Genomic DNA, 14,351 nt, shown 5'->3' with positions numbered 1-14,351 from the left:
ATCAATCACTCAATGTAACGTGGGGATCAATCACTCAATGTAACGTGGGGATCAATCACTCAATGTAACGTGAGGATCAATCAATCACTCAATGTAACATGGGGATCAGTCACTCAATGCAAAACGCAACATACTGTGACACTTTCTGTATTTTGATTGCTGACATGCAAAACATTGTGGGACGGTGGACTAATGAAAGAAATGTCAAAATATATTTTTTGAGAGAAATATTTATTTAATATTAATGTGCATTAATGTTGGAAGCTCACACACACACGGATGTCTAGCGCTGAGCTGCACATCTGCAGGACGTCAAATCAAAGGCTCTTTTGAACGGTAATCAACCTCGGAATTTACAAGTCAGATAGAACACATGCTAATGAGCCTGTTCTAGAACTGTCCTCTCTCTGAACACATGCTAATGAGCCTGTTCTAAAACGGTCCTCTCTCTGAACACATGCTAATGAGCCTGTTCTAAAACGGTCCTCTGTCTGAACACATGCTAATGAGCCTGTTCTAAAACTGTCCTCTCTCTGAACACATGCTAATGAGCCTGTTCTAAAACTGTCCTTTCTCTGAACACATGCTAATGAGCCTGTTCTAAAACTGTCCTCTCTCTGAACACATGCTAATGAGCCTGTTCTAAAACTGTCCTCTCTATGAACACATGCTAATGAGCCTGTTCTAAAACTGTCCTCTCTCTGAACACATGCTAATGAGCCTGTTCTAAAACTGTCCTCTCTCTGAACACATGCTAATGAGCCTGTTCTAAAACTGTCCTCTCTCTGAACACATGCTAATGAGCCTGTTCTAAAACTGTCCTTTCTCTGAACACATGCTTAATGAGCCTGTTCTAAAACTGTCCTCTCTCTGAACACATGCTAATGAGCCTGTTCTAAAACTGTCCTCTCTATGAACACATGCTAATGAGCCTGTTCTATAACTGTCCTCTCTCTGAACACATGCTAATGAGCCTGTTCTAAAACTGTCCTCTCTATGAACACATGCTAATGAGCCTGTTCTAAAACTGTCCTCTCTCTGCAGGTCGCAGTGAGTTACAGCCATAATGCCAGTAGATATCTCACCCAGGAACCCATGAATACGAAACAGGTTCTGTTCTGTCTTTGAATTCACCTGCATTTAAAATGCACAGAAAATATCTGTTGTTGTAAACTGTGTCAGTTTAGCACCATTACGTTGAGTATTTTATCTAAGCCCAGGCATTCACACAAAACACTGCACTGGGATTAAGGTGTTGCATTTTTCCCCTGACAGAAGATAATATACATTGTGTGTAGTGTAAAGTCAGAGAAATGACAAAATCCTCCAAAAAGGCATTATGATTCTGGACGTAGTCTAGCCTCCCTGCATCATTAAGTTGATCAGAGTCTAGCCTCCCTGCATCATTAAGTTGATCAGAGTCTAGCCTCCCTGCATCATTAAGTTGATCAGAGTCTAGCCTCCCTGCATCATTAAGCTGATCAGAGTCTAGCCTCCCTGGATCATTAAGCTGATCAGAGTCTAGCCTCCCTGCATCATTAAGCTGATCAGAGTCTAGCCTCCCTGCATCATTAAGCTGATCAGAGTCTAGCCTCCCTGCATCATTAAGCTGATCAGAGTCTAGCCTCCCTGCATCATTAAGCTGATCAGAGTCTAGCCTCCCTGGATCATTAAGCTGATCAGAGTCTAGCCTCCCTGGATCATTAAGCTGATCAGAGTCTAGCCTCCCTGGATCATTAAGCTGATCAGAGTCTAGCCTCTCTGAGCCATTTCAGATCCGGAGGAAATGGAAAAGAAAAAGAGACTGTGGGAGTGGAGAGGTAGAAAGGTCAAATCAGCAGAAGGCTGTTAGGAAGATGTTCCCTCCCTCCCTCCCTCCCTCCCTCCCTCCCTCCCTCCCTCCCTCCCTCCCTCCCTCCCTCGTCCTCATCCCTCTCTTGCTCCCTCTTCACCCTCCCTCCCTCCCCCTCTTCCTCCACCCTCTCTCTTACTCCCTCCCTCTCTCGCTCCCTCTTCCCCCTCCCTCCCTCCCTATCCTCCTCCCTCCTTTCCTCGTCCTCCTCTTACTCCTACTATTCCAAAACGTGCATCATGTTTTTAACAAGGCACTACAGTAATTCTTCAAGAAATTTGGCAAAGCAATTCACTTTTTGTTCTGAATACAGTGAGATCCCTCAATCAATAATAGTTTGTTGTATTCAAAACATTTATATGGGGTGGAAGCTATTGAAGTTGAGGAAGTATTTTTATGTTAAGTAAAATAATACAAAAGTAATTCCTGAACTTCTTGCGGTTGGTTTGTCATGTGGTTGCTAATTCTGCTTTTAATCTGTAAATACACAGAGAATTATCAATTGAAATGACTGTAAAGTCACATTTCGAAAACAGAATGGAACAGAGAAATCATTAGCTCATTCACTGGCGTCAGCTGATTCAGAATATGTAAATTATATCATCCTGGTATGTTCTGTTGAGGAGGTATTGACAAGCAAAGTCTGAATATTTATTATAAAGCTAACTTTACTGCAGTGAGTAGAGAGGAGAGAGGAGAGGAGAGGAGAGGAGAGGAGAGGAGAGGAGAGGAGAGGAGAGGAGAGGAGAGGAGAGGAGAGGAGAGGAGAGGAGAGGAGAGGAGAGGAAGAGAGAGGAAGATTGTAGAAGACATGACAGGAGTAGAGGGAAAGAGAAGAGAGGAGTGGAGAGGAGAGGAGGAGAGGAAGAGAAGAGAGGAGGAGAGGAAGAGAAGAGAACAGAAGAGAGGGGAGGAGGGCCGAGGGGAAGCGAGGACGAGATGCTGCCAACAGGATTCTCCCGGGAATATAACAGTAGATAAATAATTCCTCAGATATGGTGACATGGTGTGACTCAGAGAATACCAATGTACCAGTCTCCTGATGGGGGAAATAGCACAGCCTTCCCTACCTGTCACAAAAAAAATATGAACATATGTCAAGTGTGAATTGAAATAGGGGAAGTTTGGTCATGATTATCTTGACTGTTTCAGTGAGCGTCAACATTCCACACAACGATGTAAACTCAACCCAATGTATGTGTCCACAATTCACTAGTTAACTTCTCAAGACGTTGTGACACGGCCCATCCCTTGCAGTTATTGGACAGCAGAGCCTTGGTCGCTGAAGCATTGTGGAGGAAGAGGAGGAGGAGGAGGAGGTGGAGGAGGAGGTGAAGGAAGGGAGGGAGGAGGAGGGAGCGACAGAGGGAGGAGGAGGAAGGAGGAAGAAGGAGGGAGGGAGGAGGAGGGAGGTTGTGAGGGAGGGAGGGAGGGAACACCCATAGTCTCATTATTACGTCAACTACCTCGTACCCCTGCACATTGACTCGGTACCAGTACTCCTTGTATATGGTCTCATTATTACCTCAACTACCTCGTACCCCTGCACATTGACTCGGTACCATTAGTCCTTGTATATAGTCACATTATTACCTCGTACCCCTGCACATTGACTCGGTACCAGTACTCCTTGTATACAGTCTCATTATTACCTCGTACCCCTGCACATTGACTCAGAACCGGTACTCCTTGTATATAGTCTCATTATTACCTCGTACCCCTGCACATTGACTCGGTACCGGTACTCCTTGTATATAGTTTCATTATTACCTCGTACCCCTGCACATTGACTCAGTACCGGTACCCCTTGTATATAGTCTCATTATTACCTCAACTACCTCGTACCCCTGCACATTGACTCGGTACTGGAACTCCTTGTATATAGTCTCATTATTACCTCAACTACCTCGTACCCCTGCACATTGACTCGGTACCGGAACTCCTTGTATACAGTCTCATTATTACCTCGTACCCCTGCACATTGACTCGGTACCGGTACTCCTTGTATATAGTCTCATTATTACCTCAACTACCTCATACCCCTGCACATTGACTCGGTACCGGAACTCCTTGTATACAGTCTCATTATTACCTCGTACCCCTGCACATTGACTCGGTACCAGTACTCCTTGTATATAGTCTCATTATTTCCTCAACTACCTCGTACCCCTGCACATTGACTCGGTACCGGTACTCCTTGTATATAGTCTCATTATTACCTCGTACCCCTGCACATTGACACGGTACCAGTACTCCTCGTATATAGTCTCATTATTACCTCGTACCCCTGCATATTGACTCGGTACCGGAACTCCTTGTATATAGTCTCATTATTACCTCGTACCCCTGCACATGGACTCGGTACCAGTACTCCTTGTATATAGTCTCATTATTATCTCAACTACCTCGTACCCCTGCACATGGACTCGGTACCAGTACTCCTTGTATATAGTCTCATTATTATCTCAACTACCTCGTACCCCTGCATATTGACTCGGTACCGGAACTCCTTGTATATAGTCTCATTATTACCTCGTACCCCTGCACATTGACTCGGTACCGGTACCCCTTGTATATAGTCTCATTATTACCTCAACTACCTCGTACCCCTACACATTGACTCGGTACCGGAACTCCTTGTATATAGTCTCATTATTACCTCAACTACCTCGTACCCCTGCACATTGACTCGGTACCATTAGTCCTTGTATATAGTTTCATTATTACCTCGTACCCCTGCACATTGACTCGGTACCGGTACTCCTTGTATACAGTCTCATTATTACCTCGTACCCCTGCACATTGACTCGGTACCGGTACTCCTTGTATATAGTCTCATTATTACCTCGTACCCCTGCACATTGACTCGGTACCAGTACTCCTTGTATACAGTCTCATTATTACCTCGTACCCGTGCACATTGACTCGGTACCGGTACTCCTTGTATACAGTCTCATTATTACCTCGTACCCCTGCACATTGACTCGGTACCGGTACTCCTTGTATACAGTCTCATTATTACCTCGTACCCCTGCACATTGACTCGGTACCGGTACTCCTTGTTTATAGTCTTGTTATTGGTATTATTCATATGAGAGGTGGGGTTTAAGACTATGCCACTCATCATATTAGAGGGGGGTTTAAGACTATACCACTCATCATATGAGAGGGGGGGGGGTTTCAGACTATACCACTCATCATATGAGAGGGGGGTTTAAGACTATACCACTCATCATATGAGAGGGGGGGTTTAAGACTATACCACTCATCATATGAGAGGGGGGTTTAAGACTATACCACTCATCATATGAGAGGAGGGTTTAAGACTATACCACTCATCATATGAGAGGGGGGGTTTAAGACTATACCACTCATCATATGAGAGGGGGGTTTAAGACTATACCACTCATCATATGAGAGGGGGGTTTAAGACTTTACCACTCATCACATGAGAGGGGGGGTTTAAGACTATACCACTCATCATATGAGAGGGGGGTTTAAGACTATACTACTCATCATATGAGAGGGGGGTTTAAGACTATACCACTCATCATATGACACCTCCTACCTGTAGTGTGTTTTGTTTTCACCTCCCTTTTCCATCTTTCAACCTGTCTCCTTCAGACCTTAGTGAGTGAACGACAGACATTACATTCAATATGAACATATACTCAGGTCAGTCTGGCTACAGTGAAATAAGGGATTTTAAGGATTCAAATGAAAGGTTTTTATAATGTACAAAACTTAAGGCATGGGGAAGTTCTGCAGGAGAACTAGACTTACTGCATGGGGAAGTTCTGCAGGAGAACTAGACTTACTGCATAGGGAAGTTCTGCAGGAGAACTAGACTTACTGCATGGAGAGGTTCTGCAGGAGAACTAGACTTACTGCATGGGGAGGTTCTGCAGGAGAACTAGACTTACTGCATGGGGATGTTCTGCAGGAGAACTAGACTTACTGGATGGGGAGGTTCTGCAGGAGAACTAGACTTACTGCATGGGGATGTTCTGCAGGAGAACTAGACTTACTGGATGGGGAGGTTCTGCAGGAGAACTAGACTTACTGCATGGGGATGTTCTGCAGGAGAACTAGACTTACTGCATGGGGAGGTTCTGCAGGAGAACTAGGCACCACCGTCACCTAATTTGTTGCATGTTTTCCTTTTCAAAATGAAAATCACACAATCGAATGAATATCCCAAAAACATTATATCCAGTAGAGATGAGAATTTCATAATCTATACATACCTCAGTGAAATCACACGGTCCTTCAATTGCAATGTACAGAGTTAAAAGTTAATAAAGAGTTAATAAAGGAGGTTGTTAAGTTTGATATTTATGATAACAACAATAAAGATAATAGTAAATCATTATAATAACACCAGCCCCCCCTCCAGGAATATAATTCAGGATGTATAAGACCCCCCCCAGGAATATAATTCAGGATGTAGAAGACCCCCCCCCCCCCCCTTCCAGGAATATAATTCAGGATGTAGAAGACCCCCCCCCCCCTCCAGGAATATAATTCAGGATGTAGAAGACCCCCCCCCAGGAATATAATTCAGGATGTAGAAGACCCCCCCCCCCCCCCTTCCAGGAATATAATTCAGGATGTAGAAGACCCCCCCCCCCCCCCCCAGGAATATAATTCAGGATGTAGAAGACCCCCCCCCCCCCCTTCCAGGAATATAATTCAGGATGTAGAAGACCCCCCCCCCTCCAGGAATATAATTCAGGATGTAGAAGACCCCCCCCCCCCAGGAATATAATTCAGGATGTAGAAGACCCCCCCCCCCTTCCAGGAATATAATTCAGGATGTAGAAGACCCCCCCCCCCCTCCAGGAATATAATTCAGGATGTAGAAGACCCCCCCCCCCCCCTCCAGGAATATAATTCAGGATGTAGAAGACCCCCCCCCCCCCCCAGGAATATAATTCAGGATTTAGAAGGACCCCCCCCCTCCAGGAATATAATTCAGGATGTAGAAGACCCCCCCCCCCCCCCTCCAGGAATATAATTCAGGATGTAGAAGACCCCCCCCCCCCTCCTCCAGGAATATAATTCAGGATGTAGAAGACCCCCCCCCCCTCCAGGAATATAATTCAGGATGTAGAAGACCCCCCCCCCAGGGATATAATTCAGGATGTAGAAGACCCCCCCCCCCCCCTCCAGGAATATAATTCAGGATGTAGAAGACCCCCCCCCAGGAATATAATTCAGGATGTAGAAGACCCCCCCTCCAGGAATATAATTCAGGATGTAGAAGACCCCCCCTCCAGGAATATAATTCAGGATGTAGAAGACCCCCCCTCCAGGAATATAATTCAGGATGTAGAAGACCCCCCCCCCCCCCCCCCCCCCCAGGAATATAATTCAGGATGTAGAAGACCCCCCCTCCAGGAATATAATTCAGGATGTAGAAGACCCCCCCTCCAGGAATATAATTCAGGATGTAGAAGACCCCCCCTCCAGGAATATAATTCAGGATGTAGAAGACCCCCCCCCCCAGGAATATAATTCAGGATGTAGAAGACCCCCCCCCCCCTCCTCCAGGAATATAATTCAGGATGTAGAAGACCCCCCCCCCCCTCCTCCAGGAATATAATTCAGGATGTAGAAGACCCCCCCCCCCCCCCCCAGGAATATAATTCAGGATGTAGAAGACCCCCCCCCCCTCCAGGAATATAATTCAGGATGTAGAAGACCCCCCCCCCCCCCCCCCCCCCAGGAATATAATTCAGGATGTAGAAGACCCCCCCCCCCCCCCCCCCCCCAGGAATATAATTCAGGATGTAGAAGACCCCCCCCCCCTCCAGGAATATAATTCAGGATGTAGAAGACCCCCCCCCCCTCCAGGAATATAATTCAGGATGTAGAAGACCCCCCCCCCCCCCCCAGGAATATAATTCAGGATGTAGAAGACCCCCCCCCCCCCCAGGAATATAATTCAGGATGTAGAAGACCCCCCCCCCTTCCAGGAATATAATTCAGGATGTAGAAGACCCCCCCCCCCCCCCCCCTCCAGGAATATAATTCAGGATGTAGAAGACCCCCCCCCCCCCCCCCCCCGGGAATATAATTCAGGATGTAGAAGAACCTCTGCAGGAGTTTGATGTATGTAGTGTAAAAAAAACTGTAGGAAATAGGTCTCAAACAAGTGTCAAGAATAATAAAGAATAAAAAGTATAAGCAATAACAACAGTGTGTTCTGCAGGCTGACAGCCCAGAAATAATAATAACCTTTATCAATAACAACAGTGTGTTCTGCAGGCTGACAGCACAGAAATAATAATACCCTTTATCAATAACAACAGTGTGTTCTGCAGGCTGACAGCACAGAAATAATAATACCCTTTATCAATAACAACAGTGTGTTCTGCCTGCTACCAGCACAGAAATAATAATACCCTTTATCAATAACAACAGTGTGTTCTGCCTGCTACCAGCACAGAAATAATAATACCCTTTATCAATAACAACAGTGTGTTCTGCAGGCTGCCAGCACAGAAATAATAATAAACTTTCATGAGTTATAACAGAAAATAGGACTAATATAATATACTGAATAGCATCTTACCATCAAAGCAAACACACAGTTGTATGACAAACCTTGCTTTTCTAGGCCCTCTGTGGTGTGAACAAGGTACACTTTTCAATAAAGACATGACAATCAAAAGGCACAGTTCAGTGGAATCATTTAAAGGAATATCTAACCTGAACATCATCCACACCAAAAGCCCTCCAAGGTCCAGGGGACAAGATCCCAGCAATGTTTCACAGTGTATGAGAAAGCAAAGAAAAAGTACCATTCAACAGCTTTTTATACTCCAGCATGCATAACAGGTTTGAACACAGTTGGAACTGAATTAGCCCAAGTATTTTTCACAACACGTATGGGTGTTGCTGGACCAGAACATGTATTTTCGACTGCAAACACACCATCTCACATCAACGCACTCACATGCCAAAACTCTTTCCCTGGACACTGTTTCAAAGCAATGTGTCTGCTTTCTTGATAAATGTGTTTTAATTTTTCTTATTTAACTTTTATTGACTTGCCATGTATGTTGGGACCAGGTGATTTTCATTATTGTATATACTATGTGTAGACTCGCTATGTGTAACTACTGCTTATTGCTCAAGTAGATCTGAAATCTCAAATAATCTGTCTGTGAAGAATTGTTGGAAAAATGACTTTTGTCATGCACAAAGTAGATGTCCTAACCGACTTGCCAAACTATAGTTTGTTGAGTACAAATTCAAATTTACAAGAACTGCCTACTCCTTCCTCCTCGGTCAGGGAATTGAACCCTGGTCTCCTATGTGCCCTGCTTACTAACATTGGGATTCATTAGCTAAATAGCCCAGTACTGTACTGCCGACCGTCACGTTGTACAGCGCCATATTTTCCGTTCCATCCTAACGGAAACCTAGAGTTTTTAGTTTTTCTTGGAATAGAAACACCATAATATAGATCAAATTCATTAGGCAAGTACCAATCAAAACTTCAGACACCTACTAATTCCAGGATTTGTATTTATTTTGAAGATTTTCAACATTGTAGAACAGTAGTGAAGACATCACAACTTTGAAATAACACATATGGAATCAGTTAAGAACAGTAATATTTTTGCCTTTAAAAAAATAATTTGGACCTTTATTCAGATTACAAATATTGTTTAAAATCTCCAAAATATCTTTATATATAGGCTTCTCGCTGTGAACATCTATTTCAGCACCGTTTCGCCAAGCATGGAGAAACTAAAATGTTCGATTATATTACATGATATTCTAAAGATATATGTGTTGACTGAATGTAAGCAAGTGATGTCTGCTAAATAATCCAGTCTAGAAATGAATAATTCTAAATAAAAAACTGGCTATATATACAAATTAGTGAGAATGTCTAACCCCATTTTCAAGAATTGCCCTTTTCTCGCTCACTCGGGGTTAAATGAAAATGACCTCTCCAAAATATTGTTACTTTTTAAACTAAGTGATTATTATTGTTATTATTATTAATTAATTTAGAATGATATAAAAGTACCTTAGATATTCTCACAGATCCTAACGGAAAACGCCCCTTAAATATTAATTTAGAATCCTCCAATCCTCTAAATGTAATTATTGGTGGAGAGTCACGTCATTGAACAAAATATTTTTAGGCATACTGTGGGCCTACCATAGGCGAAATTAGTATTGGTTAACCTGTTGGATCTCTGGGGGCGCTATTTCATTTTTGGATAAAAAACGTTCCCGTTTTAAGCGCGATATTTTGTCACGAAAAGATGCTCGACTATGCATATTCTTGACCGTTTTGGAAAGAAAACACTCTGAAGTTTCAGAATCTGCAAAGATTTTGTCTGTAAGTGCCCCAGAACTCATTCTACAGGCGAAACCAAGATGATGCATCACCCAGGAATTAGCAGAATTTCTGAAGCTCTGTTTTCCATTGTCTCCTTATATGGCTGTGATTGCGCAAGGAATGAGCCTACACTTTCTGTCGTTCGCCCAAGGTCTTAGCAGCATTGTGACGTATTTGTAGGCATATCATTGGAAGATTGACCATAAGAGACTACATTTTCCAAGTGTCCGCCTGGTGTCCTGCGTCGAATTCGGTGCGCAATTGCCAGCTGCTTCCACTTTACCATTTGATTCAGGGGAGAAAGCATGTGTCCAAGAACGATGTATCAATGAAGAGATATGTGAAAAACACCTTGATGATTGATTCTAAACAGCGTTTGCCATGTTTTCAGTCGATATTATGGAGTTAATTTGGAAAAAAGTTCGCGTTTTGAGGACTGAATTTTCGGTTTTTTTTTGGTAGCCAAATGTGATGTATAAAACGGAGCTATTTCTAATACACAAAGAATCTTTTTGGAAAAACTGAGCATCTGCTATCCAACTGAGAGTATCCTCATTGAAAACATCAGAAGTTCTTCAAAGGTAAATGATTTTATTTGAAGGCTTTTATGTTTTTGTTGAAATGTTGCGTGCTGGATGCTAACGCTAATGCTAACGCTAAATCCTTTGTTTGCTAGCTACTGTTACACAAATTATTGTTTTCCTATGGTTGAGAAGCATATTTTGAAAATCTGAGATGACAGTTTTGTTTACAAAAGGCTAAGCTTGCGAGATGGCATATTTATTTCATTTCATTTGCGATTTTCATGAATAGTTAACGTTGCGTTATGGTAATGAGCTTGAGTCTGTATTCCTGATACCGGATCCGGTATGGGGAGTTCCAAGAGGTTAAACTACATTTAGGGGGTGGAAATGTTATGCCCCTTAGATATTAATTTAGTTTAATTTAATTAATTTAGAATCCTCCAATTCTCTTATGCTGTAGCCTACCTCTGACCATCACGTTGTACAGCGCCATATTTTCCATTCCATCCTAAGGGAAACACTGCGGGTTTCGTTTTTTGTTTTTCTCTGAATAGAAATACCATAACATTAATCAAATAAATTAAGCCTTTAACCTCTTGGATCTCTAGGGGCGCTATTTCATTTTTGGATAAAAAACGTTCCCGTTTTAAGCGCGATATTTTGTCACGAAAAGATGCTCGACTATGCATATTCTTAACAGTTTTTGAAAGAAAACACTCTGAAGTTTCAGAATCTGCAAAAGATATTGTCTGTAAGTGCCCCAGAACTCATTCTACAGGCGAAACCAAGATGATGCGTCAACCAAGAAATTAGCAGAATTTCTGAAGCTCTGTTTTCCATTGTCTCCTTATATGGCTGTGATTGGAAAGAGACCTGGAAGAGACTGGAAAGAGACCTCTGGTGGCATGTCTTGTGAGGTATGCATGGGTGTCTGAGCTGTCTGTTAGTAGTTTAAACAGACACCTCGGAGCATTCAATGTGTCAACACTTCTCACAAAAACAAGAATTGATGAAGTCAATATTCTCCTCCACTTTGAGCCATGAGAGATTTACATACATATTATTAATGTAATCTCTCCGTCTACATTTTAAGGGCAAGCCGTGCTGCCCTGTTCTGAGCCAATTGTTGTTTTCAGAGGTCCCTCTTTGTGGCACCTGACCACACGACTGAACAGTAGTCCAGGTGTGACAAAACTGGTGCCTGTAGGACCTGCCTTGTTTATAGTGTTGTTAAGAAGGTAGAAACTAGGGCCCGTAGGACCTGCCTTGTTGATAGTGCTGTTAAGAAGGTAGAAACTAGGGCCTGTCGGACCTGCCTTGTTGATAGTGCTAGGGCCTGTCGGACCTGCCTTGTTTATAGTGTTGTTAAGAAGGTAGAAACTAGGGCCTGTAGGACCTGCCTTGTTGATAGTGTTGTTAAGAAGGTAGAAACTAGGTTCTGTAGGACCTGCCTTGTTGATAGTGTTGTTAAGAAGGTAGAAACTAGGGCCTGTAGGACCTGCCTTGTTGATAGTGCTGTTGAGAAGGTAGAAACTAGGACCTGCCTTGTTGATAGTGTTGTTAAGAAGGTAGAGCATCACTTTATTATGGACAGACTTCTCCCTGTTGTAGCAACTCTTGTAGCAACATGTTTTGACCATGACAGTTTACAATCTAGTGTTACTCCAAGTAGTTTAGTCATCTCAACTTGCTCACTATCCACTTAATTTATTACAAGATTTAGTTGAGGTTTGGGGTTTAGTGAATGATTTGTGTCAAATAAAATGCTTTCAGTTTTAGAAATATTTAGGACTAACTTATTACTTGCCATCCATTCTGAAACTAATTGCAGGTCTTTGTTATTAAGTGTGGCAGGGATTTCACTAGCTGTTGTAGCTGATGTGTAAAGTGTTGAGTCATAGCTGATGTGTAAAGTGTTGAGTCATCCGCATACATAACCATACTGGGTTTACTCAAGGCCAGTGGCATGTCATTAGTAACGATTGAAAAAAGTAAGGGGCCTAGACAGCTGCCCTGGAGAATTCCTGATTCTACCTGGATTACGTTGGAGAGGCTTCCATTAAAGAACACCCTCTGTGTTCTGTTAGACAGGTAACTCTTTATCCACAATAAACAGATATGGCTTATTAACCTATACAGTCCAAATAATGATGAGCCAAGCTTCTTTGAAAATTAATATAATAATTTTTCAACTCTACAAGCAACACTAGACCCTAGATTATTATGGTGGAAAATTTTAAATACCTCTATGGACCGTAAATTAAATCACGCTACAAACTTTCACCATCAGGCACTTAATTAAGGAAATCATGAATGCGATGTATATGTTGGAATTAGTGGATATATGGAGGCTTAAATACCCTGACCTGGAGGAGGCTCAATCAAGCTAGTCGTCTTGATTACTTTCTTTCTTATGTCAAAAAAGTGTTGATAGGGGACAGAATGCGGTCGGATCATCACATCATTGGCATATATATTACTCCACCTGGGTGAGGATATTGGAAATGTAATCAAAGCTGGATGACAACTTGTTTATAACTAGGACAGAAGAAAGTGTAACTGACTTTTTCAGACATAACACAGGTACAGCAGATCCCTTTATTGTATGGGACACTTTTAAATGTGCCTTTAGAGGTCATCTATAAAACAAAAGCAATTTAGATCAAAAGAGTCCATATTAACAAAGGAAATTGAAGATAGATAGCAATAAAAACTAAACCATAGAGGCACAGAATAAGTTAGAGGAAAAACAAAAAGAAATGGAGTAACTTATTCAAGAAAGATCCAGTGTGATATATTACAAAAAATAAAGTGAAGTGGATGGAATATGGGGAAAAATACAGACATATTAATTTTCAATCTTCAACATAGAAATGTTACGCCAAAAAAAGTTTTGAAACTTGTTACAAATGGAGTCAAATTCACCAAGCTATATTTTGAAAGAGGAAGTGAAGTACTTTAAGAATATGTTTTCATTTCAGTCTCCTTCATCTCCACTAACTGTAGCTAATTATATGGACTTTTTTCCTAATAATATTGTAAAATGAACAGCTGTAGAGAAAGACTCATGTGAGGCCAAATTACAGGAAGAACTTCCTGATGCAATTAAAGCCTTTAAGTCTGGGAAATCTCCAGGGCTGGATGGCATACCAGTTGAAGTATACAAAGTATACTAAGTATATAAAATATATTTAAAAAATTGAAATACTCAGAGGACCATTATTACCATGTTTTAACCACTTCTATATAAACGGTAGATTAACAGACACGCAACAAGAAGGTCTGATTTCATTATTACTGAAACAGGATCCAAGTGTTAAATATAATGATCCAGTCCATTTAATTGGAGGCCTCTTACACTTCAGTGTTGTGATGTAAAAATTCTAGCTGAATGCTTGGCGCATAGAATTAAAACAGTATTGTCATATATTATTCATCCAAATTTTTACATGGGATGATACATTGGAGATAATATGAGACAAGTACTGGAAACAATAGAATATTATGAAATATCGGGGAAACCAGGTTCTGGTTTTCATAGATGATTTTGAAAAGGCTTTTGATAAAGTACGACTGGAGTTTATATGTAAATGCCTAGAATATTTCAATT

This window comes from Oncorhynchus clarkii, chromosome 30 (genome assembly GCF_045791955.1).
Source record: "Oncorhynchus clarkii lewisi isolate Uvic-CL-2024 chromosome 30, UVic_Ocla_1.0, whole genome shotgun sequence".
Classification (NCBI taxonomy): domain Eukaryota; kingdom Metazoa; phylum Chordata; class Actinopteri; order Salmoniformes; family Salmonidae; genus Oncorhynchus; species Oncorhynchus clarkii.
This window is presented reverse-complemented; position numbering follows the sequence as displayed.